General features: G+C 41.5%; 1 long non-coding RNA gene across 1 annotated transcript; it reads right to left on the minus strand.

The window, feature by feature from the left end:
* Positions 1–17,435: 17,435 nt before the first annotated feature.
* Positions 17,436–25,102, minus strand: LOC132346621 (uncharacterized). Its single transcript, XR_009496527.1, has 3 exons — positions 24,232–25,102; positions 18,434–19,176; positions 17,436–18,065 (listed from the first exon to the last, which is right to left on the minus strand). It is a non-coding gene; the product is annotated as an uncharacterized lncRNA (long non-coding RNA).
* Positions 25,103–26,401: the final 1,299 nt, after the last annotated feature.

Here is a 26,401-nt window from a genome sequence, read left to right on the forward strand (position 1 = left end):
GGAAGAACACAAAGTACATCTTGGTCCCAATGTCCTCAGCTGTAAACTAGGGAGAAAAAAACCCATCTCACAGAATTGAGACAGTTACATACAATTTACTAGAAAACATCTGGTAGATTTTTAGCTATTATTTTTATTGTTGTTGTTAATAACACTTTATCCACCAATTAATTTAATTCGAAATGAAAAAAAAATTAACTCACTGGCAACCATCCTGTGGGCTGTCTTGTTGTCATGAGAGTAACATAAAGGGTAGAGGTTGGATCTTCTGAAACCCTAAGGGACACCTCTGTTGCATTCTTATGCTATTGAGCAGGAATACAGACACAATCAAACTAAACTCACCGTGGTTTTAGCCCAGAGACACAGTCGGCACACCAAAAAATTCTTGTTTGCCAAAGTAACTCCTCCCTGTCAAAGCACCTGACACATTACCTGCACACAGAAAGTCCTCAATAAATTCTTGCCAAATAAATAAATAAATGAATAAGGGAGAACATGAATGAACAAGTGTGTGAACAGCTGTTTTCCTCTCGGGCAAGTTTCCCAGGCTGAGCAAACCACTCATTAGTTTTACATACTAAGTCCTGTCATCCCAAGTAAGGGCCTTCCATATGCATTATCTTTGTTCACTTTCTCAACAATCCTTTGGATTGAGATGGTATTTGCCCCATTTTATGAGTTTGGAAATGGAAGTCCAGAATGGTACAGTGCCTTATCCAAGAATTAAACTGTTGATCAGGTGGAGTTTGAACACAGCTAAGTACATTCTCTGTTTAGTGATGTAGCTCTTCAGAAAGCTGTGAATTCAAAACCACTCCACCAAAAGTGTTCCTTTTTTACTTTCACTTTTCTCATTAAAGGCTCAATCGTCTACCAGCCACCTATGCTAGAAACCAGGACATCATCTGAGACTCTACAATTCACCCCCACCGCCTTTTATTTCCAATGAATTACCAATAGCACCAATTTCCCCTTCCTAAAAATCTCAGATATCCCCTCCGTCCTCCATGCTGCATGCTGCTCCCCTTATTCAGCCTACTGTCTTCTTTCTGCTCATCTAATGAAATTGCTTTATAATTGGTGTTGAGCCCTCTGGCCCCTGCCATCTCAAATCCATCCTCCAAACAGCAGTCACAATGGTCTTTATGGAACTCATGGATGATCACCTCATTCACCTGCTTTCTGTTCTTCAACTACTCTTCTCTCATTAGAAAAATACTCACGACATATAGAGTTTGTCATTTTCAAATTCCTTTCAATTTGTCCATCTTTATCCCCTACTATTGCCCTACCCCCATCATCAGATAGTGTTTATCATATGTCAATATTGTGTCAAGAACTGCTCTAAGTGCTTTACTTTCAATAATTCCTTCAATCTCATAATGAAGCTATGGTATTCCTGCAGTATTAGACTCTAGGAGAAGAACCTGCATGACTATATCTTGTTCAACTGTTCATTTCCAATACCTAACACAAGTACTTGATCCACAGTACATACTCAGTGAACATTTGCTAGATGGGTGGATGGATGGATAGATGAATGAATATAATATGAGATAAGGATGTCTAATGCTGATACTAAAAATGATCTAAAATTAGATGCTTTAGCAACACTGGGCTCAATTAATCTGAACTCTTTTCCCTCCCTTTCTTCCAGTTTGAGATCTCTAAATCAATCATATTTTCAACAGGCTAGTTAATATGTAGATTCATAATAGCTCCAGAAGTTAAAAATGATAAACTGATGGCGAAGGAATGTAAACGAAAGTGAAAGTCGCTCAGTTGTGTCTGACTCTTTGTGACCCCATGGACTATACAGTCCATGGAGTTTTCCAGGCTAGAATACTGGAGTGGGTAGCCGTTCCTATCTCCAGGGGATCTTCCCAACCCAGGGATCGAACCCAGGTATCCCACTTCGCAAGCGGATTCTTTACCAGCTGAGCCACAAGGGAAGCCCAAGAATACTGGAGTGGGTAGCCAATCCCTTCTCCAGCATGTCTTCTTGACCCAGGAATCAAACTGGGGTCTCCTGCATTGCAGATGGATGAATGTAAAATATTGCTTATTGGTTCCTTTCCCAAAATTTTGTGAAGTCTTGCCAAGCAACCCAATGAGAAGACTATAGCCAGTCATGAACTCTATGTGTCCAGCCATTTGCAGTCAGTCAAGATCAGAGAAAGCAGACTTACCTTAAAGAATAGCTATTTCTAGAATCTCTCACTAATTGAGTTGATTTGCATTTTCTCTTCAACATGAATTGATTGTAAGTGGAAGAAAAATCAACTTCTGTTTTGTACTCTAATGGGAGGATAAAAGTTATACAACCATGTATTCCGCTGATTAAAATTTCTGCTCATTTTCTGCTCCATGCTAGCCATTTGGTAACATTTTAATTTAACTTTCCACTTGCATGTTCCCCATTAATATTTATGAAATGATTACTAGCTGCAGCTCAGTCTTTAAAAACTGGATTTGAAGCATTCGGCAAAATATATTTGCTAGCAGTTGTGAACAAATAGTGCTACAACAAGCTGTTAGGAGGCTTTCATTTCTTAATGTGTCTCTTTTTTCCCTAAAGCTAAGATAATTAAAAGGCACTTTGGGCCTAATAGACCAGTAGAAATTTTAATAATTGCATAAAACATTGTATATTACAGGAATCCCTAAACTAAGTTTAATGCCTAAGTTGGAGTAGAATCTGCAGTCACAAAGCTTTATTCCCAGCACCAACGTGAACTTCATAACAACAACTAGGATGCTAATGACCTTTATAGTTGAAAAGTTCTTTTTCACATTTTTCAAAAATTTTATCCTCACAACCATTCCATGAGACAGGTATTACTATTTCTGTTTCACAAATTAGAGATTTTAGGTTTAAATAATGTTCTTTATTTAAGAAATACTGCTCAATTGTATGCTATAGCATTCAGTTGGAGGAGAAAATGGCAACCCACTCCAATGTCCCTGTTGGGAAAGTCCCACGGACAGAGAAGCCTAGAAGGCTACAGTCCATGGGGCTGCAAAGAGTCGAACACGACTAAGCACGCACGCACACCTAGCATTTAACTCAAATGATCACGGCTCTTCAGTAGAAAGGCCTATTCTCTTTTCCTTCTCAAAATACTTGTTTCTATTCTCCTCTGTCTCCTTTTAAATACAGTGAAATGGCATAACAAAAACTGCCTGGGACCAGGAGTCTGGCAAATCTGAGAGTGGATTCCAGCCCTGATCATTGCGAACTCTGTGACCCAGGGCAAGTTCTCCCACATCTTTGAGCCTTGGGTTTCTCATCTGTGAAATGTAGATAACAGCTCCCCCATGAAGCTGCAGAGATATCATAAGTACTCAGTAAATATTTGCCCTGATTCCCTCCCTTTTGCCTTCATTTTCGCAACCTTGAAGTCTTAGGACCATTGTTTCAGCTCCAGTGCTCTTCCTAATGCTGCTGTAGCCCTGTGTGCTGCTCTTCCATAGATGATATTTTCCAAACACACTTCAAGAGCCAGTTTCAACATGATTCCAGTCCAATAAGAGCTGTCATGTGGTTTTTCTCTTTTTAATATAAGCAAACACAACATCAGGATCCCATGAACTATTTCAGGTTAAAACACAGCATTCTACAGGAGGCAAGAGTTTATTTGGTTGGTTTTTTCAGCTCACTATTTCTACATCTCTGTCGTTTCTCTGAAATCAATAAAGCAAACCCATTATTTTCAATGCTCATTTCGGCCCTAATAAAAGAGAAATAAGTACATTAATGTTGTAACTTAAAATATTCACAGTAAGGAAGGAAGTACTGATCATTTTTCATTTATGCATTTTGGAGCAGTGGGTCTGAATTGGTAATATGAGTTGCTCTGAGAATGAATGCAATTATTAACTGGGCAGCATGAAAGAGAATGGATTACCTGAAGAGCTCTTTTCTATGCTTCCCCACCTTGTAACCACTAAAAAAAAATACATTTACCTTAAAGCTAGTACTTCCCTGGTGGCTCAGACAGTAAAGCGTCTGCCTGCAGTGCGGGAGACCCAGGTTCGATCCCTGGGTTGGAAAGATCCCCTGGAGAAGGAAATGGCAACCCACTCCAGTACTCTTGCCTGGAAAATTCCATGTTCTGAGGAGCCTGGTAGGCTACCGTCCATGGGGTCGCAAAGAGTTGGACACGACTGAGCGACTTCACTTCACTTAAAGCTGACTCAATTCAGTTCAACTAACTAGAGACCTTGCTTGCTTGTTAGAAAAACCACATGTTCCTCTCCTCAACCCCTTCTTTCCCGAGCTAGTGCTTTTTTATTCTTTGAGAGCTAGTTCAGATGTCTAGTTGCCATCTCCTCCAAGAGTCTTTCTCTGATCTTTGCAGCTGAGTTAAACGCTGCTGCTCTCATCCAGGAGGCTGGCTATTGACACAGCACTGCTGCAGTGCGTCAGAGTTCATTGTTTCTTCATGTCACCCTAATAAATGTGAGCTCCTTAAGGACACGGATCATTCCATTTATGCCTAAATGCCCAGCACCTACCCCAGTATCTGGCCCATATAGGCATCTACTAAATGTGAAACAAAACAATAAATGGATGAATCAATGAATGAATCAAAAAATGTGTTGAAGAGTCCAGCTAATGAAATGTTTTAGCCAAAGATACATAGAAGGTCTCTACTGAACTAGTGCCCACGAACACATAACTAACTAGAACAAGATTCTGAACTGCAGAGTTTAGAAATCCTACTGAGATTATTTTCAGGACTGTATGCAAATCTATGCTTCTGTTAGCAGTTGATATAATATGCTTCCTGGACTTAAAATAATAATAATAATGTATTGCAATATTCCTTTCCATTTGTCAGAAGCTTTACATTACAAATAATTTTCAAATATGTCATCTCATGTAATTTTTCCCACTTTGCAGAAAAGGAACAGAGCTCTGAGTAACTGTGAAACTTTCTCTGGGAACTAGTTCTGTGGTCTCCCAGAATCTTTATAACACTAGGGTCTACACTGTTCTAATAACCCATTGGAGGGTGACGGTGTTGTTCGTGATTATTATTAGATTGAATTCTCTGTTAAGACAAACACGTTTTTCTGAGAGTTGATGACAATTAAAGAGTAACTTTGTCAAAAATAAATTAACCAAAATGATGCTCTCTAAGGCAAAATCTTTTTCATATAATGATTTTTGTACACAAAGGGCCAGGATACAAATTTTTTATTAATCTTTAAGCATTTCAATCTATTTCTTGAAAGTATTAACCTTTTCATTAATTCCATATATTTTTTATATTGTTGTAGAACTTATTCTTACTTTTCACTTTTTCTTTTTTATTTCTAATTTGCCTCCAGACAATTATGCTAGCCTTCACTTTTCTAAAAATTGCATGACATTTCCACTTTTCATCGAAATGAAAAATCTTCAAAAGTAGATGCTGAGAATCACAACTTCAAATCCTGGTAATTTCTTGGCACTCCACACTGAATTTTAAAAATCTATCTTAAAGTCATTTGTCCATTTTCGAAGTTCTTTTACTAAAATGAATTTTAATTTAAAGAAGATACCATACACACACACACACACACACACAGATATATACATACATATACAGTGGAATATTACTCAGCCATAAAAAAGAATGAAATATTACCATCCGCTGCAACATGGATGGACCTAGAGAGTACATGCTAAATAAATCAGATAAAGACAAATATCATATGATATTGCTTATTTGAATCTTAAAAAAAGTACAAATGGACTTATTTGCAGAACAGAAATAGCCCCACAGACATGGAAAACAAACTAATGGTTACAAAGAGGAAGAGGAATATATTAGGAGTTGGGAATTAACATATACACGTTATTATATATAGAATAGATAACCAAACAGGATTTATAGTATAGCACAGGGAACTATACTCAATATTTTGTCATAATCTAAAAAGAAAATGAAACTGAAAGAGAATATATATATATATATATATAAGAATCACTGAACTGTACACCTGAAACTAATACATTATAAATTGACTGTACTTTAATAAATAAATATTTTTAAAAGAAATAATAAAGCAAAAAGCAAATTTATCAGACACAATGCCTATTTCACTACTTTTGTTTTCACCACATTAAGCTCTGTTTACTTTTAACTCAAAGTGAACATAAATTCTGCTACCACTTTAGGAATTAGACCCTAGTCTGAGCATAGAGCAAGTTGAGAAAACAAGTGGTTCAGTTTGGAATCTAGGTCATCAAATTCAAATGCTGCTGCTGCTGCTGCTGCTGCTACTGCTAAGTCGCTTCGGTCGTGTCTGACTCTGTGTGACCCCACAGACGGCAGCCTACTAGGCTCCCCCGTCCCTGGGATTCTCCAGGCAAAAACACTGGAATGGGTTGCCATTTCCTTCTCCAATACATGAAAGTGAAAAATGAAAGCAAAGTCGTTCAGTCGTGTCCAACTCTTCGCGACCCCATGGACTGCAGCCTACCAGGCTCCTCCATCCGTGGGATTTTCCAGGCAAGAGTACTGGAGTGGGGTGCCATCGCCTTCTCCGAAATTCAAATGAGATAAATCTAAAAAGTCAAGGACAGTCAGATTAAAGGTAAAGACAGATAGGAGGCAAGGACAGTGGAATCCAGGTCTAGAGTACAGATCACATTGGCCATTGATGTACTGCATCAGGGTAACCAGACTCTGTAGTTTGGGACGGGGAGGGGATCCCACTCCAGATGCCCAGAGCACAAGGAACATGGACACTAAACTGGTAAGCCCAGCAGCTCTCTCAAAGGGTTAAAAATTATCTTGTGCGATTAACCTGCTCCATGCATTTAACAATGTGTCATTTTCCATGCATAGTCTTTACCGGCCCTTCATTTGCTTTGAAATCAACTTCTGGAGAGAAGAGAGTGAGTGTGATTGGTTTCATGAACCAGATCTGCCATGCCAAGGTCTTTGAGATTTTCCAACCAGTCACATTCTTTAGATGATTTTCTTCTCTTTGCCAACGTAAGAGTCTCCCACAGCTCAGAAAAGCAAACATGTTGGCTGCCACATGCTCAACCCCCTCACTAGGTAACACAGAATTTTCAAAGCAAAATGATTGATTCATTTTCTGCCAGAAGAATGACTATGCCCATGCCCATGGGCAGCAGGGCACTGGAATCCTCTTTCAGAACGATAGCATTCATTTTATGCTTATTTCTACCTTATTATCTTCCACTTTTTGAAAGCTCTTGGCCTTGTGAACTCACAGCAGCAAATCGTGAATGATAGATGAGAAGAAAAACTCTATCCTCCTCAACTATGAAACTGTAAGAGTTCAGACAATGCTGCCACTCTCCTAGATAAGCCCAATTATTTGCAAGAGTACCCAAAGATGTTAGTTTGGAAAATAAAATTATTTCAACAGGGGTGAAGGAAGGAAATAAACAGGGAATGGGAGAATTAGAAAGAGAAGTAAACAATTTCTATTGCAAAGGGGATTTTTTTTCCCTTCCATGTTGTCAATCTTTTTGTCTCCAACAAGTGAACCTGAGAACAGAAAGTGTTTACACACACACACACACACACATCATCTGCTCTATTTAAATCCATCTTCTTTACCTGCTATGTGATTTTCTTTTAAGCTGGTCTATTTTATCTTCCATGGACTTCCCTGGTGGCACAGTGGTAAAGAATCTACCTACCAATGCAGGAGATTCAAGTTTGACCCTTGGGTTGGGAAGCTTCCCTGGATAAGGAAATGGCAACTCACTGCAGTATTCTTGCTGGGAAATCCCATGGATGGAGGAGCCTGGTGGGCTACAGTCCATGGGGTCACAAGAGTTGGACAAAAGTTAGCAACTAAACAGCAACCAACACTTTTACTTTCCATTGTGGTTATTTCAATGCCAACCAATGTCATGATCGGATAGTAACAATTTTCTGGTCAAAGAAAACAACAGCAATTCAACCATCCTAACTTACACCTACATAAGCCTCAATAGACTGCTCCTGCCTCTGGCAACACTAAGCCTTTCCTGTGACTTTTGTCCTGGGCTTTTTATTAAATGAACACAGAGGGATTGCATGTATGATGGGGAGAATCAGAGAACTTCAAGGGGGCTGGACTGCCAGATACCACAACCAGCTCCCTCCCTTCCACACAGAGAGAGAGTTCAGAATTTTGTCTTAATATTTATTTTGCCATTTACCACCAGCTTTATGATTGCAGGCAAAGTACTTAAACTCTGTGAGTCTAACTTTTGTTCACCAGTTAATTGGAGGAAGTGATACCAGCTTAAAGTCTCCTTTTAAGGATTAGTTATATAATATCTGCAAATCATATAGTATCAAAGACAAAATGCCATTAAATGAATGTCAGTTATCAAACCAAGCTTTTTAATATTCAAAGTTAGAGATTCAATCTTCCATGATTAAGGATATTAGTTATTGTTTCAGCTATTCCAATAAGTGCCATTTCTTGGTTATTACACTTAATTTTTTTCTATAAAATGAGTGTTATAATTCTAGTATCTAAAAATGAACTACGTTAGCCAATGGTTTAAAAAAAAAGAATATTCTCATTTCTTTTTGATTAATATCATTACTCAAAATATCTTTAATGGGAAATGATTCACAGAAATCAGCTTGTGTTGCAATATGAAAGGCATTCTAGCCCTGAGAAAGGAGTCACATAGACCTGACTTTGAAGCTAAGAAGTGAATGAAAGTCACTCAGTGGTGTCTGACTCTTTGCGACCCCATGGACTGTAGCCCGCCAGGCTCCTCTGTCCATGGGATTTCCCAAGCAAGAATACTGGAGTTGGTGGCCATTTCCTTCTCCTTTGATGTTAGAACTTGTCCTGTAATTGTCCTTTAAGTTTTGCACTTGAGCAAGTTACTTAGACTCTCATTTTTGTTGGATTCAAAAAACCATTGATTCAGATCCTAGAAATGTTTTAAAGACTAGAGAAGCTGTGCTAATAGTATAAATTCTAAGAGCTACAATTTCTTCTTCTATTTAATAGAAGTCTAGTTTGACTTTCTCTGTCTCAGAGTCCACTGTGTTCCATCACAAGTCACATCTTCCAGCCTGATAAAATGACTCATTATTTTCCAAACACACGCCGTGCTTTTTCCTTCTGCCTCTGATTCTTCTCTTATCTTTCCGCATATGTTACACGCCTTTCCGAGTGCTCCTCTGGTCCCGTCCCTGTACCACACATGGGAGTTGGAGGCATCCACGATTTTATCACCACCTCCCTCTCAGAGAAAAAACTGGTAGCTCTAGTTTTGTCTAATCTGATTACCAGCCTCTTTTTTTTTTTTCCCTGTTAATCATATCAGTCAGTGCATGTCCTTCTCAGACCAAGGCTGGGCACAGGACCCAGGTTAGCTTATGAAAATACTCCACCCTTTGTCCATAGAGAATTATTCTAGGATGGAGGCATGTCCCAAGCAGGGCTTGCCACTTCTTTCCCTGGGATTGATAGGTGAGGGTGGAAAGATAAGCATCTTTGGTTTGACTGTGATATGAAGATAACAGGATGTGGGCCCTGGGGCCACGATGGTCACCTGGCCTTCCTGAGGTCAGATCTTGTTTACAGGATGAAGTCAGACACAGGCATGCATCTTGCAGAGCTGCTACAGAGTGGAAAGACACGAGGTTCTGAGAATGCCTGGTGCAGACAGCCACGCTGAGAGCTGATTCAATAAAGGCAGAGCAACGGGATGGGTAGATGTAGGACAAGTAGTACCACAATGGAAGGACAGACAGACAGATGAGGAGGTGTACACCTGTGCCATGATTAGGGCCAGATGAAGAATATGTCTTCTTTTCTTGTGCTAATTGCTGTTCTAATAGAGCCTTCCTGTTTGCTGTGTAAAGTCAAGTTGAACACCACACGTTGCGTGTTGGTGGGAGTCTTTTTGATTTTCCTACTGTTCAACCAAGTGAAAGAGTTTTCAAAACCTCTCATCTGTGCATGTTTCTAACAGCTTTTTAAGATTCATTGTTGACCACCTTGGACTCACTCTGTATAGATCTAATTGACATTATATTTAGATTTATCACCACAGCTGAATTAAATTTTTTACATTTGTATTGTATTAGCTTCTGAAGGGAAACATGTTAGAGCTTGAGTAGAATCACATTAAACTGAAAAATATGCAACAAAAACTTTCAAAGATTGATGATACTCAGCACCATCAGGGGTGGGTGTAAGGAAGGGAACTCAAGTACTCTGTTGACAGGGGTTGTATATGAACCAAGCTTTTCTAGAGGACAACTGTGCAATGTGTGTCAAAATTGGAAATGCCCTAGCTATTCTAATTAGAGGAATTTTTCCTTAAGGAAGTAAATAATTGTTCCAATGTATTTAACTTACATGCAGAGTACATCATGAGAAACACTGGGCTGGAAGAAGCACAAGCTGGAATCAAGATTGCCGGGAGAAATATCAATCACCTCAGATATGCAGATGACATCACCCTTTTGGCAGAAAGTGAAGAGGAACTAAAAAGCCTCTTGATGAAGGTGAAAGAGGAGAGTGAAAAAGTTGGCTTAAAGCTCAACATTCAGAAAACGAAGATCATGGCATCTGGTCCCATCATTTCATGGGAAATTGATGGGGAAACAGTGGAAACAGTGTCAGACTTTCTTTTGGGCTACAAAATCACTGCAGATGGTGATTGCAGCCATGAAATTAAAAGACGTTTACTCCTTGGAAGGAAAGTTATGACCAACCTAGATAGCATATTCAAAAGCAGAGACATTACTTTGCCAACAAAGGTCCCTCTAGTCAAGGCTATGGTTTTTCCAGTGGTCATGTATGGATGTGAGAGTTGGCCTGTGAAGAAAGCTGAGCACTGAAGAATTGATGCTTTTGAACTGCAGTGTTGGAGAAGACTCTTGAGAGTCCCCTGGACTGCAAGGAGATCCAACCAGTCCATCCTAAAGGAGATCAGTCCTGGGTGTTCATTGGAAGGACTGATGTTGAAGCTGAAACTCCAATACTTTGGCCACCTCATGAGAAGAGTTGACTCATTAGAAAAGACCCTGATGTTGGGAGGGATTGGGGGCAGGAGGAGAAGGGGACAACAGAGGATGAGATGGCTGGATGGCACCATCGACTCGATGGACATGAGTTTGAGTGAACTCCAGGAGTTGGTGATGGACAGGGAGGCCTGGTGTTTTGTGATTCATGGGGTCGCAAAGAGTCGGACACAACTGAGCGACTGAACTGAACTGAACTGAACTGAACTGATGTATAAAGTATTTTCATTGCATCATTATTTTTAGTAGTGAAACATTAAGAAAATCCAAGCTGTCAATGTGAGATTAGCTAAATATGTTGGAGTATATCTAGGCAATGTAATATTATATATACACTAAAGTGGCTTCCCTGATAGCTCAGCTGGGAAAGAATCCAGCTGCAATGCAGGAGACCCTGGTTCGATTCCTGGGTTGGGAAGATCCACTGAAGAAGGGATAGACTACCCACTCCAGTATTCTTGGGTTTCCATGGTTGCTCAAATGGTAAAGAATCCACCTGCAGTGTGGGAGACCTGGGTCCAATCCCTGGATTGGGAAGATCCCCTGGAAAGAAAACAGCTACCCACTCCAGTATCCTGGCCTAGAGAGTTCCATGGACAGAAGAGCCTGGCAGGCTACAGTCCATGGAGTCACAAAGAGTCGGACACAACTGAGCAACTTTCACTTTCCATATATACTAAAAGGTATGACAGAGATATAGATACATATATGGATGCTGTTGCTGTTTAGTTGCTCAGCTGTGTCCTCCTCTTTGCTACTACTCTTGACTATAGATCACCAGGCTCCTCTATCCATAGTATTTCCCAGGCAAGAATATTAGAGATCATTCTCCAGGGGATCTTCTTGATCCAGGGATCAAACCCGTATCTCCTGCATTGGCAAACAAACTATTTACCACTAAGCCACCAGCAAAGCCCACATACATGGATATGAAAGAAAAGTAGGTCAAAGTGTTAGTCACTCAGTCGTGTCTCACTCTTTGCAACTCCATGGACTAGAGCCCACAAGGTTCTTCTGTCCATAAAATTCTCCAGGCAAGAATACTGGAGTGGGTTGCCATTTCCTACTCCAGGGGATCTTCCCAACCTAAGGATCAAAGGGATATAAATATAAATATAGAGGAATGTAAAGTGTATGGATACATAGATATATAAATAAAGGTGAGAGATATTCCTGAAATCTTGCTAATTTTAAAAATTAAATCACAAGCTAGTGTGTATTAATTCCAATTCTATTGCAAATAACATAATATTTGCATACATGTGTTTATACACATCAGAAAACCTAAAAGCTAAAAGTATGTTTGCCAAACTATGATGAATAGTCCTCTCATGGAAGTGGATCATAAAGAGCTTTCAATTAATTTTTTATACATTTTGGTAGTATTTAATTTCTTAATAATTATTAGATACATGTCAATAATAAGATAAGTAGTAAAGAGATTTCTGTTTGGGAAAAAATAACTTCAATGTGTTACTCCGTATTTGGGGTGGCTCAGTTGGTAAAAAAAATCCACCTGCAATGCAGGAGACAGGTTAGATCTCTGGGCAGGGAAGATCCCCTAGAGGAGGAAATGGCAACCGACTCCAGTATTCTTGCCTGGGAAATCCCATGGATAGAGGAGCCTGGTGGGCTACAATCCATGGGGTTGCAAAGATTTGAACATAACTGAATCAACTGAGCACATACTGATTATAGTCCTGTCCATATTTTATAAAATGTGTCTGCAAATATGAGGATATTCTGTGTCCATGGTAACAGTGTGTCCAGATGTTTAGGAACAAGCGTGCCTCACATACTATGACTGGCTCTGATGTTTAGTTTGAAACACACACAGCTATAGAGGTTAGAAAACTTACATTTATTTCTTAATAAATTTGTCTCATGATATTATAGAGATAAAACCAAACTGGATTCTAAAACCCAATGTGACAACGTATGTAAACATTAAACTCTGGAATCAGAAAGGCTTGTGTGTCTGGAAGTGTGACAGAAGTCGCCAGGGACAGGCTGATCATTTAAAAAAAAAATTTAATATTTATTTATTTTAATTGGAGGCTAATTACAATATTGTATTGGTTTTGCCATACATCAACATGAATCCACCTCGGGTATACACATGTTCCCCATCCTTCCCTCCCCATTCCATCCCTCTGGGTCACCCAGTGCACCAGCCCCAAGCATCCTGTATCATGCATCAAACCTGGACTGGCGATTCATTTCATATATGATATTATACATGTTTCAATGCCATTCTCCCAAATCATCCCACCCTCTCCCTCTCCCACAGAGTCCACAGAAGAGAAAATAAAAACATTAAAGAAAAGCCAGCGTCAGTGTGAGGCTGGAGGAAGTGGAGGGAGGGTAACCAGAGAGTAGAAATTTCCACATAAAACTGTGCCCAGTTCAGACAACTACAATTTTGCTTCAGTGTTAGTTTCTCATTTTTCAAAATCTATTAAAACTGGTTTTGTCCTTCCATTATGATCCAAGGCAATGGATCTTATTTTGAGAGGAATGTGGTTGAATAGAGCACAATTCCTAAAGCCACAGGACTAAGCTACACGTGAACTTCAAGGTCATGCCCATGTTATTACATTGCTGGGACTCAGTTTCTTCATTTTAAAACAATGGAATGTGGTTGCTTCACAGAATTCCGCACGAGGGTGTGTTCCTAAAGGGTTTTGTAAACTGCAAAGCACTTGCAAAGATGTTAACCTTTTTTATCTTTGTCATTATTTCCCTCAAAATCTCCAGAGGCCACTCTGGTCCCTATATTTAAGAGATTTTTTTTTAGTCTTATTGTTTGAGTCCAGGTTGACATAATAAAAGATCTAAAGATAAACCTAGTTTGATGTCTCCTCTACACACCTCACCTGATGAATGTCTACAGAGAAGGCGACGTGCATGTATAGACAGGCATCCTCTTCTACAACCCACAGTGTGTGGCTCAAGTTAGATGAGGCTGTGGAGATGCCTTAAAACTGTTATATGTCATACGGAAGTTAGCTATCATTAATAACATGACAATAGTTCTGTTTGTTTTTAGTTTTCTTTTTTGTATTACCATTTATTTTTTCCTGAAGTCCCTGATAGCTCAGTTGGTAAAGAATCCGCCTGCAATGCAGAAGACCCCAGTTTAATTCCTGGGTCTGCAGGAAGATCCCCTGCAGAAGGGATCGGCTACCCACTCCAGTATTCTTGGGCTTCCCGGGTCGCTCAGCTGGTAAAGAATTCGCCTGCAATGCAGGAGACCTGGGTTGGATCCCTAGGTTTGGAAGATCCCCTGGAGAAGGGAAAGGCTACCCACTCCAGTATTCTGGCCTGGAGAATTCCACGGACTGTATAGTCCATGGGGTCGCAAAGAGTCAGACAAGACTGAGTGACTTTCACTTCACTTCACTTCACTTCATAGCTAACTTACATTGTTTCACTTTCAGGTGTAAAGCAAAGTGATTCAGTTACACACACGTACAGATAGATATGCTGCTGCTAAGTCGCTTTAGTCATGTCCGACTCTGTGTGACCCCATAGACGGCAGCCCACCAGGCTCCCCCGTCCCTGGGATTCTCCAGGCAAGAACACTGGAGTGGGGTGCCATTGCCTTCTCCATACAGATAGATATAGATACATCGATTCTTTTTCAGATTCCTTTCCACTATAGGTTATTAAAAGACATTCCTGTGCTATACTATAGGTCCTCATTGTTCATCTATTTTATCCATAGGAGTGTGTATATGTTAATCCCACACTCTTCATGAAAACCAGAGCAGGACAGTAGTTAATGTAATAAAAACAGATTTTATTCAAGAACTATTGCAATAGGAGAAAAGAGACCTTCCTATGGAACTAGGCTCAAGTCCAAGAACAGAAAGGGAAAGTAGGGATTTATAGCCAAGGAGTAGATTTGGGGCACCAGTCCGGGAAATTTATAAAGCAGGGGGATTCTTCCTTGGGGGACCGAGCAAGCTGGACTCTTGCTGAAGGCAGGGCGGGCAGATTAGATATACCCTGGGAGGGCGGTAGGGGAAGAGGAATTTGATCAGTACCAAGGGTGGGGGTTCTGGCTAAACTGATTCAGCAGGGATTCTTGTCACCACTGGGCTCTTGAGGACAAGGCACATGGAGAAAGCCTAGTCCCAAAAGTGGTCAGAGAAGCCTGTCTAGAGTTTGGTCAAGGAGAGTCTTTATCACAATATATGCTAAGCTGATGACTTTCATGTTATGTTAATAGTGTCAGTTAATACTGTGTATAAAGATTACAGAGTGATAATGAGACTTGAGATCATAGTATAATAACCTACCAACCTTCAGAGTCAAGGTTTTCAGAAAATACATCTTGATAGCTAAAGCATGTTCTTCCCTGGTGGCTCAGCGGCAAAGAATCCACCTGCCAGTGCAGGAGACGGGAGTTTGATCCCTGTGTTGGAAAGATCCCGTGGAGTAGGAAATGGCAGCCCAATCCAGTATTCTTGCCTGGGAAATCCCATGGATAGAGGAACCTGGTGGACTATAGTCCATGGGGTCTCAAAGAGTTGGACATGACTGACCGACCCAACAACAACACCCTGGAGCATATATAGTGTTATCTGAACCTCTACTATGTGCCTTTGAGGGTCCAGGTGTTTCTAGGAAACGCAGTGTTTGGGAGGCCTTGTATGTGGAAAGGATAAGCACTCCCTGGTTGGAGTGTTCTGGCAGGCACAGAGAAGGCCTCACCTCCCCCTGACAGTTCTTCCTTGCTGCTGGAATCTGCATCATGAAGCCCTCTGACAGAAAAGCAACACAAGGCCTCCCTCCTTGAGCCAAGAGACACATGCTTAGAGGAAACAGAGGCAGAATGTTCATCCTGGTAGCATCCAAGACAAAACCTTTGCTGGCCCTTCCTGACTTATTTCTTCAGACAAGGAGTTGAATAAAATAAAATGATACATGAGAGTTGCCAAGAAGTTCATTCAGGTTTTTCTTATGTTGGCTTTCTTCAAAGATTTTGTTGCAGGAAGGGGGACCCCTTCCAGGGCCCAAAACTGGGCTCTTGTCTAACACTCGGAAATGAATTGTCTGAGGAGACACATGTGCTGACAAAGCAAGAGATTTTATTGGGAAAGGGTACTCAGGTGGAGAGCAGTAGGGTAAGGGAACCCAGGTGAACTGCTCTGCCGCGTGGCTTGCAGTCTCGGGTTTTATGGTGATGGGATTAGTTTCCAGGTGGTCTTTGGCCCATCATTCTAATTCAGAGTCTTTCCTGGTGGTGCACGCATCGCTCAGCCAAGATGGATGCTAGAGGGAGGGATTCTGGGAGACACGCAGCGTCTCCTTTCGACCTTTCCCAAACTCTTCCGGTTGGTGGTGGCTTATTAGTTCCGTATTCTTTATCAGGATCTCCTGTCATAAAACAGCTCATGCAAATGGTTACTATGGTGCCTGGCCAGGGTGGGCGGTTTCAATCAGTGTGCTTCCCCTAACAATTTTATGCTCATGGTTTATGCTAAATGACCCCACCCTCAGCAGTCTGTCAGGCATGTTCCCTTCTCCTGCTCCACTAGGAGGAATTTTTAATGGGGCTGAAGCATGGTGGCACTAGTGGTAAAGAACCTGCCTGACAATGCAGAAGACTTGTAAGAGACTTGAATTCCATCCCTGGGTCAGGAAGAACCCCTGGAGGAGGGCATGACAACTCACTCCAGAATTCTTGGAGAGAATCCCATGGACAGAAGAGCCTGGCAGGCTATCGTCCCTGGAGACAAAAAGAGTCAGACACAACTGAAGCAACTTAGCACATAGCACAGCATAAGCAAAGCCAACACTGTGACCCTTATCATCGTGATGTGAACTTGGCTATTTCCTTTTGTCCAGAACATCTGCCTGAAAGATTGTGGCAGGAAGCAACTGGTAAAAAGTAAGACTCTAGCTTCCTCTGTCACTCACTCTGCTCAAATTAAATCCATTTGCATTTCTAAAATGTGTGAGTTCTATTCAAAGCCTGCCATAGAAATGGAAATGGTCTTGGGGGAACAGCCATTTCCTAATCAGTGATCCTGTGGGGCAGAGAGTAGGGGGAATCAGAGAAGCAATCACTGACTTTGAATCCCAACCTAGATTTCTCTGCAGGAGACCCCAGATGCAAGTTTCCAAAGGTGAATGGAATAAATGCCACTTGCCTTCCCGGTTTGACTAATTACCAGGGTCGCGGCACCCAGAGCTGTCAGAGCTGATTAGAGAGCCAAAAGACAGGGCTTCCTCTGGAGGGCATGAAGCAAAAGTTACAGAATAGTAACTGCAGACCAAGAAGCCAGACTTAAATCTTCAGGGAACACACTTGGGATGGGAAGGGCAGAGGAGAAGCCATTCAACTGTTCGGAAGTTGAATGGTTTTTAAAACCTTACATCCATAAAAGAATGGAATAATAAACAGGGAAGCCCACAAAAACAATCAGTAGGGGGAGGGAAAATAAAAGTATCTTTTTTGATGGTAACTCCTCTTGGCAACTGTCAACAGCGGCTGAGAGACCCTCTCCTGTGCCCCTACTGTGTTCCCTCAGGACATTAACCCCTGTGTTGCAGGAAGGGGGACCCCTTCCAGGGCCCGAAACTGGGCCCCTGTCTAACACTCAGAAATGAATTGTCTGAGGAGACACAAATGCTGACAAAGCAAGAGATTTTATTGGGAAATGGCACGCGGGTGGAGAGCAGTAGGGTAAGGGAACCCAGAAGAACTGCTCTGACATGTGGCTCCCTGTCTTGGGTTTTATGGTGATGGGATTAGTTTCCAGTTTGTCTTTAGCCAATCATTCTGCCTCAGAGTCTTTCCTGGTGGTACACGCCTTGTTCAGTCAAGATAGATGCCAGAGAGAAGGATTCTGGGAGGTGGTCGGACATGTGGTGTCTCCTTTTGACCTTTCCCGAACTCTTCCGGTTGGTGGTGGCTTATTAGTTCCGTGTTCCTTACCAGGACCTCCTGTCGTAAAACAACTCATGCAAATGGTTACTACGGTTCCTGGCCAGGGTGGGCGGTTTTAGTCAGTGTGCTTCCCCTAACACCTAAAAAAATGAAAAGCCAAATTGTGCAGTCTGAAAAAGCATCATTGTTTCTTCCATCAGACCAACAGAAACCTGCCAAAGGTTGCCACCTAAAAGTATTGCTTTATTCCACTAAACTAAAGAAGATTCACTTGCGGTGAAGGCTAGTCCTCTACCAGGAAGCTCGCCCACCCATCGAGATTTAGGGACATGGGTTTCAAATGGAGGTGAAAGGCATCCATCACTTCTCCCACAATTTTCTAGAACAGAAGAAAATTTTTTTCGCAGAAACATGGCTTAAATGACGCCTGGGTAGGAGTTTTTATCCAATCCCACCCCCAAAAAAATGCCTATGTAGACATAGAAAGAGGTGAAAACTCAGAACTTACCAGGGCATCAGCCTGACAGACAACTGACTGCCACAAATTGATTGGAATTTCCTTCTGGTTAGAACTGATGTTGGACTTCCCACGTGGCCCAATGGTAAAGAATCCACGTGCCAGTGCAGAAGACACAAGAGACATGGGTTCAATCCCTGAGTCAGAATGATCCCCTGGAGGAGGAAATAGCAACCCACTCCAGTATTCTTGACAGGAGAATTCCATTGACAGAAGAGCCTGGTGGGCAATAGTCCACTGCATCAAAAAAAAAAGCTGGACACAACCAAACAAGTGAGCACACACTAGAACTGATGTTAGGAGGAAAAAAAAAACAGCCAAAGCTCAGTTCAGTTTAGTAGTTCAGTTGTGTCCAACTCTTTGCGACCCCATGGACTGCAGCACACCAGGCTTCCCTATCCATCACCAGCTCCCAGAGCTTGCTCAAACTCATGTCCATTGAGTTGGTGAAGCCATCCAACCATCTTACCCTCTGTCATCCCCTTCTCCTCCTGCCTTCAATCTTTCCCAGCATCAGCATCAGCCAAAGCCCAGCAAAAGATAAAGCCCCATTTTTCTAAAGTTAAATATTGTGGTCTACAAGGTATGAGGTGATTTCATAAATCCCCAACATCATCCATTGATCCAAGACCCAAGCTTATAGTCACCACAAACAGCCATCTTTCATCTTAACCCACTGGGAGATAATCCTTTCCTTCAGTCAAAACCATCACCATCTGTACTGCAAGCTGAGTCTAGAAAATGAAAAACAACAAGACATGGAGATTGCACAGAGTAGTACGGGTCAATGCTGTCTCCAAAGATAACCCAGATGTCAGATGGGAGTCCTCTCCTTTTTGAATATCTGGTTAGAATTGATTCAACCTCCCCCTCCATGGCCCAGGAATGCCAAAGCACTGCCTACCATTTTTGCACATCCCAAGGGTGCTAGCATTCTCTAGATCATTCTTTTTCTTCTGGCTCAGCCTGTGTTTCTCCCTGCAATGCATCAACCCAAACCCAAAGGGCACCTCCCTCTTTGATTCAACTACAAAAATTTCCCATGCAAAATTCTTCTGCTGGTGGTGTCCAAGTCTTTGCAACCCCATGGACTATATGTAGCATACCAGACTCCTCTATCTGTAGGATTTTCCAGGCAAGAACACGAGTGGGTTGCCTTTTCCTTCTGCAGGGGATCTTCCCCACCCAGGGATCGAACCTGAGTCTCCTGCATTACAGGCCATTCTTTTACCAACTGAGCCACCAGAGAAGCCCAAAATACTTGTGAGCAGAGCAGAATTTGCTAGAGATTTGCTTAGTTGAGGACATAGAGAATAAAGGAGAACTTACAAAACAGAATGGAACCGAATCAATTGGATAAGACTGAATTAACAAATGACCCCCAAATCATAGTGGCTTCCAGTAATAAAATTTTACTGTCTAGTCACCCTACAAGTTCATCACTGGCTCTGGCTATGTTCCCATTTTCTTCTTGTGGACAGAGGCTGACAGAGTACTTGCAATCTGGAACACAGCCAGTCATCACGGAAGAGGGAATCACTCACTGACTCTTAAAGCTTTTGCTTGGAAAGTGACGCACAACAGTTTCGCTCACGATTTATTGACCAGTGTAACTCCCGTGGCCAAGTCCGAGTTCTGAGAGCCTGGAGCTATATAATCCTCCCACAGGAAGTGGCACTGAAAATAGATGAACAGTAATACGATCTACCACATCAGCACTTTTAAATGCGCTCGTGGATATCATCACTTTAAAGTGCTTTTGAAAAACCCCAAAGAACTCAGTAGTTCTCACATCTCTTCTGATCCTCTTCCCAACTCTTCAGAGCTGAGCAACTCTCCTCTTGGTCTCATGCAACCTCCTTAAATTTTAGTTCTTGACAACATGCCACCCCTTCTACACCAACCACCTGTCAAAGTATGTCTTTCAAACAAAGGAATGCTGGTGTCAATGTTAAAATAATAATTTTTTTCTGCCTATGTGCTTTAGTCGTGTCCGAATCTTTGCAGTTCTATGATCTGTAGCCCGCCAGGCTCCTCTGTCCATGGGATTTTCCAGGCAAGAATATTAGAATGGGTTGCCATTTCCTTATTCAGGGAATCGTCCCAACCCAGGGGTTGAACCCCCGTTTCTTATGTCTCCTGAATTGGCAGGTGGGTTCTTTACCACTAGGGCTTCTTTACCTGGGAAGCCTTCATATAAAAAAACAAACAAACCCTAAAATAGGAGTGGAGAGAAGCAGAACCCTGCCTCCTAAAAATGGCAGATTTACCTCATACTTTACAGTAGTTCCAAATACCAGGAAAACCACAAGCAGATTTAAAGGAAGTTGTCATCTTTGAAGAGCAGAGGAGAGCCAGGTGAGCGTTTTCTAGAATCGGGGAATTGGGTTGAGACCCACTTAGGGCCCCCTGCTCTCCAGTTGTAGCTCTAGTGCAGAAAGACTATCAACAGGAACACTAGTAAACAGAGAACAAGGCCAATGCCAATCGGTGGCAAAAACCTGCCCAAGACAGATCTTATCTTATTTGATTTTTGAGGCTGATTAAAGAAAGGGTTTATTGGCTCTGCAAAATTTCTTTTGGGAAGTGTCTGTTCAAATGATATGCCCAATAAGAAAAAGTCAAACAATTCTATTTTTTTTTTAAATCGTGAGATTTGAACGGACACTTTACAAAATTGGATGCTCAAGTTTCTCATAGACAAATGAAAAGATATCAATACTCATCTAAGAAAATAAAATTGAAGTTTTTTAAATTCTTTTTAAAATGAAAAAAATTTCAAATTAAATTATTAAAAATTCTATAATGCAAAGTGTTCGTAAGGATGTAGTGCAGCTGGAAATCTCAAATATTAGGAAATTAAATTGGTACAAACACATTATATAACTATTTGGTTGTATCCATTAAACCTAAAAACAAAGACCTACCCTGTAAATCACCAGTCTCATGTACAGTTTTATCCCCAAGAGAAGTAAGTACATTTATCCAGAAAAAAATATGAATGAGATTATTTATAGGAGATTTATTCATAATTCTCAAAAGCTGGGAGCAAATAATTACCAGGAGAAGAATAGATACATAAATTGTGGTATAGTCAAAAAATGAACAACTATATACCAATAAAAAAATCACCCACTGATGCCTACAATAATATGGCTGAATCTAAAAAGTATTACCTTGAGCAACAACAACAACAAAAACTGCAAAAAAACTGCATACTGAACTTACATGAAGTTCAAGAGTAGGACAATCTAATTGATGGTCACAGAAGTCAAAAATGTGCTGATATCAGGAGTAGGGAATAGAAAAGAATCTTCATGTGTCCTAGAAATACTTACTTTAATCTGCATGTTTGTTACACAGATATATATAAAATATTATCAAGCTCTACTTAGATAATTGCTAAGTAGTTTACTGCATGTGTATTATCCATCAATTAAAAAAATAGGTTCAGGCCTTTTATGTCACCAAAGAATGGAAACTTTGGCACCTCCTTTGAGTTGGAAATAAATTTTCCCATTTCAAAAATAATCTTGAAGTTGGAGTAAAAAAAACTTTTTAAATGTGGTACATTTTGAAAGATTGCTAGGAATTGATCAAGCGAAGAAGGAAATCAAGTTTCAAAGACAGAGAAGCAATGGACTTCTCTGGTAGTCCAGTGGTTAAGAATCCACCTGCCAATGCAGGGGACACGGGTTTGATCCCTGATCTGGGAAGATCCCACATGCCACAGAGCAATTAAGCCCACAAGCCACAACTGCTGAAGCCTGTGTACTAGAGCCCACAATGAGAACTCACAGGGAGGAGCCCCCTTGCTTACTGCAACTAGAGAAAACCTGCGTGCAGCAATGAAGACCCAGAGCAATCAAAAATAAACAAGTAAATAAAAATAAGTCAAAGAAAGAGAAGCAAAACAGAGTAAGAACCATGAGGAGAATGACAAGGAGAAGGACCCAGCATCCAGTACAGGTGAAAAAACATAGATTAACATCTTCAGAAACGTGCTGTTGGGTGTCCAGAAAATGGGAATCATTAGGAAAATAAGAGATAGTCTAACAGACCTAGTTCAATGATTCATTTATATGAATTAGTATTTTACTCGGAAAAATAAACAAAGAAACGGGTGCTCTGTTACTGCTAAAGATTAGATCCAGCAGTTTCCAAAGGGAACCAGAGAAGCCTGGCTCGAATTTTAGCATCTCCATCCTAGTCCCAAATGCACAGGCAGAGGATTAATAAGAACACACGTCAGATTGTTTTCTCCATAACCACCAGCAGCATTCTGGTAGGAATGAAGTCTTGGGTTCCCTTATTATCATTCTTCTTGCCCTCATCAATTGTCCCTGGGCAGAATGCCTATGGGACATAGACTAGTGATTTAAAATGTCCTATTCATTACCAAGAATGTCAGCCTTTCAATCCAGACCAAGAAACCCTGCACTATGCTGGGGACGGAGGCAGCACTAATAGTAGGCTACTGTTTCAATTGATTACGGCAGCACCTTGGCCTCCGAAGCAGTGAGTGACGAAGGCAGGCTTGGGAATGCTTATCTGGTGGGAACAGACAAGATGCTATCCGACCTCGCTTTGAAACATCTCTGTGTAACCTCTCTCTTTTTTCGATGGCCGGAGAAAGTAGGTCAGAAGGGGCGGGCCTGGGTGAGTTGGAGGCTCTCCTGTAGAGTTAATCAGCCCAGCGACACGGCCCTTTTCCCCTCTGGTTTTCCCCTTTCCCATCACTGGTTATAACGTGGGGCCCACTTTGTGGTTTCAGCTTAAATTAGGAAGGAAAGATTCATCATAGCAACTGCCTGCTTGATTTGAAGATAATGTGGGTCTTTATCTCCCAACTGCACAAAGCTGATAAGAAGGCAGAGGTGATGTGAGAATTTGTAACCAATTGTAGGAATTTTTAAACTAAACAGATGAAGAGGAGAGAGAGCGAAGGGAAAAGAATACTCGCTATTACAGCTACTATGTGTGTCTCTTCTTACATGTATTTCAATCTTTGCCATGAAGAGAGAAAAACCCCATAATGCCTTTCGGGTTTAACTTCGGAAGACAGAGTCAGGACTGACACTAGTGTTTTCTGAAGATGGGACTTTGGAAGAGTCCCTTAAGCCCCATGGACCAGGCATATTCTAAATGAGTAACAACAACGAAGCCCCAACACGTCCCGCTCATCTTTGAATTCTATGATTCGATGACTTCTAGAATTGGATGAGCTTGTTTTTGGGTTTTGTTTGTTTGCTTTTCAGAATAAAATATACTGGGGTCAAATCCAGGAACTGAAACAGAGCAGCACGCACACACGCAGCTGGCTCTAGCACCTCCACCCGTGCCCTGCAGCTCACCTCTGCTCTCATTTCTTGTTTGTATGACTTGGGCTCTCTCCTCAAGAGCCTTAAGTCTGCATCCTTATTTGGGAAAAATGGATAATACCTGCCTCACAGAGTTACTGTGCTTTCTATAAACCCAGGAAAGGCACCTGATTAGACTAGTAGCATTTTTTACAGTTCCATGAATTTTAATACCTATGGATTCCCTGGTGGCTCAGACAGTAAAGAATCCACGTGCCATGCAGGAGACCTGGGTTCAATCCCTGGGTTGGGAAGATCCCCTGGAGAAGGGAATGGCTACCCACTCTGGGATTCTGGCCTGGAGAATTCCAAGGACAGAGGAGCCTGTGTGGGCTACAGTCCACGGGGTCACAAAGATTCAGACATGACTGAGCAACTAACACACACACACACCACACACACACACGTGCAGGTTTGTGTAACCCTTACCGTCACAATCAAGATGCACAGCAGTTCATGAGCCCAATAAGTTCCCTTTGCTTTCTTTGTGTGGTCACAACCCTTTTCTCCCAAACTGATTAGACCAGTAGCTTTTATTATGACTATTCACCAAGGTCTGGGTCATGAATCCGGGGCCAGACCAACAACTTTGTCATGAGAGTAATTTTGTTTCTACCAGAGCTATGACCCTCTTTGTACCACAAGTCCTTTCTTTCACTTCTGCATTTGTTTGGTTGAGGGGGTTTGCTATTTAAAAAAAAAAATAGCAAAGCCAATGATTGGATCAGACATCAGACTCCAGCGGTGCCCTTTGGGCTCCTCTGAGGTCATCAGTGTGTTTCCTTCACTGTTCCTGGCAGGACTGTGGACCTAAGAATGAGTAGAGACTCTGAATTCAGGCACCCCATCTGTCTAGGTCTCCTTGGGTTTCGGGACCCCAGAAGGGCAGGCTGTTCACCACTCCAATTGTGATGCCTCAAAACCGTAAACTCCTCCCTATTTCAAACTCTTGAAATTTCTAAGAATGCTGCTGGGTCCTTCAGAGTCATCTCATATGGACAAGCTATGTCTCTCTATCTCTCAGTATCCCAGTCCTCCTCGCTCTTGCCTCTGGTTGGTTTTTCCTGAGACAGGGAAGGCCCTTCCCCAGCTGTTTTCCCTCCTGGTTACCAACTAGCTCTGCCATTACTGCACGCAGAACCTCATCTCTAGACTTCCCCAAGTATCCCCCAGACTTCTTTCCCCATGGTGCCTCCCTTAGAAGTAACAGGAGTTTATACAACCCCATCTAACTCCTAAAAGAATTTTAATATGAACAGTTGATACTGAAGATACTAACTTTTAAAAAGTCATGGAACTATTTAAATGGATGGGTACACACTGCTACATTTAAAATGGATAACCAGTAAGGCATTACTATGTAGCACATGGAACTCAGCTCAATGCTATGTGGCAGCCTGGATGGAAGGGGAGTTTGGGAGTGAATGGATATGTGTGTATGGCTGAGTCCCCTTCGTTGTTTACCTGAAACTATCACAACTTTGTTAACTGACTATACCCCAATACAAAATAAAAAGTTCAGGTTTTTTTTAAGTCATAAAGCTATTAAAACAAGCCTTCTTTATCTCTACTGTAGTCACAATTTCTCTCATCTCTGAACTCCTTGAGCATCTGAGTTCTTTTAAATTAATCAGCATATTTTGCCTGGTTTTACAATTATTCAGATTCACAGCTTAACTTTTTCTTCTGGACTCTTGAGGATTGCTTGTGGCCAAGCCCACATAAAATCCATGCAAATTGTTCTTTACATATCTAAAGAATTCAGTTCATTCACTCAGTCGTGTCCAACACTTTTCGACCCCATGGACTGCAGCACACCAGGCTTTCCTGTCCATTACCAACTCCCAGAGCTTGCTCAAACTCATGTTCATCAAGTTGGTGATGCCATCCAACCATCTCATCCTCTGTCGTCCTCTTCTTCTCCTGCCTTTGATCTTTCCCAGCATCAGGGTCTTTTCCAATAAGTCAGTTCTTCACAACAGGTGGCCAAAGTATTGGAGTTTCAGCTTCAGCATCAGTCCTTCCAATGAATATTCAAGACTGATTTCCTTCAGGATTGACTGGTTTGCTCTCCTTGTTGTCCAAGGGACTCTCAAGTCCCAGCTTTACAGTTCAAAAGCATCAATTCTTCAGTGCTCAGCTTTCTTTATGGTTCAACTCTCACATCCACACATGACTGCTGGAAAAACCATTGCTTTGACTAGATGGACTTTGATGAATTAATAAATACTTTCAAGGCATCTTTAGGTCCCATCACTTCATGGCAAATATATGGGGAAACAGTACAAACAGTGGCTGATTTCATTTTTGGGGGGCTCCAAAATCACTGCAGATGGTGACTGCAGCCATGAAACTAAAACATGCTTACTCCTTGGAAGGAAAATTATGATCAACCTAGACAGCAAATTAAAAAGCAAAGACATTACTTTGCCAACAAAGGTCCATCTAGTCAAGGCTATGGTTTTTCCAGTAGTCATGTATGGATGTGAGAGTTGGACTATAAAGAAAGCTGAGCACCGAAGTATTGATGCTTTTAAACTGTGGTGTTGGAGAAGATTCTTGAGAGTCCCTTGGACTGCAAGGAGATCCAACCAGTCCA

The sequence above is a fragment of the Bos taurus genome, chromosome 11 (genome assembly GCF_002263795.3).
Source record: "Bos taurus isolate L1 Dominette 01449 registration number 42190680 breed Hereford chromosome 11, ARS-UCD2.0, whole genome shotgun sequence".
NCBI classification, from domain to species: domain Eukaryota; kingdom Metazoa; phylum Chordata; class Mammalia; order Artiodactyla; family Bovidae; genus Bos; species Bos taurus.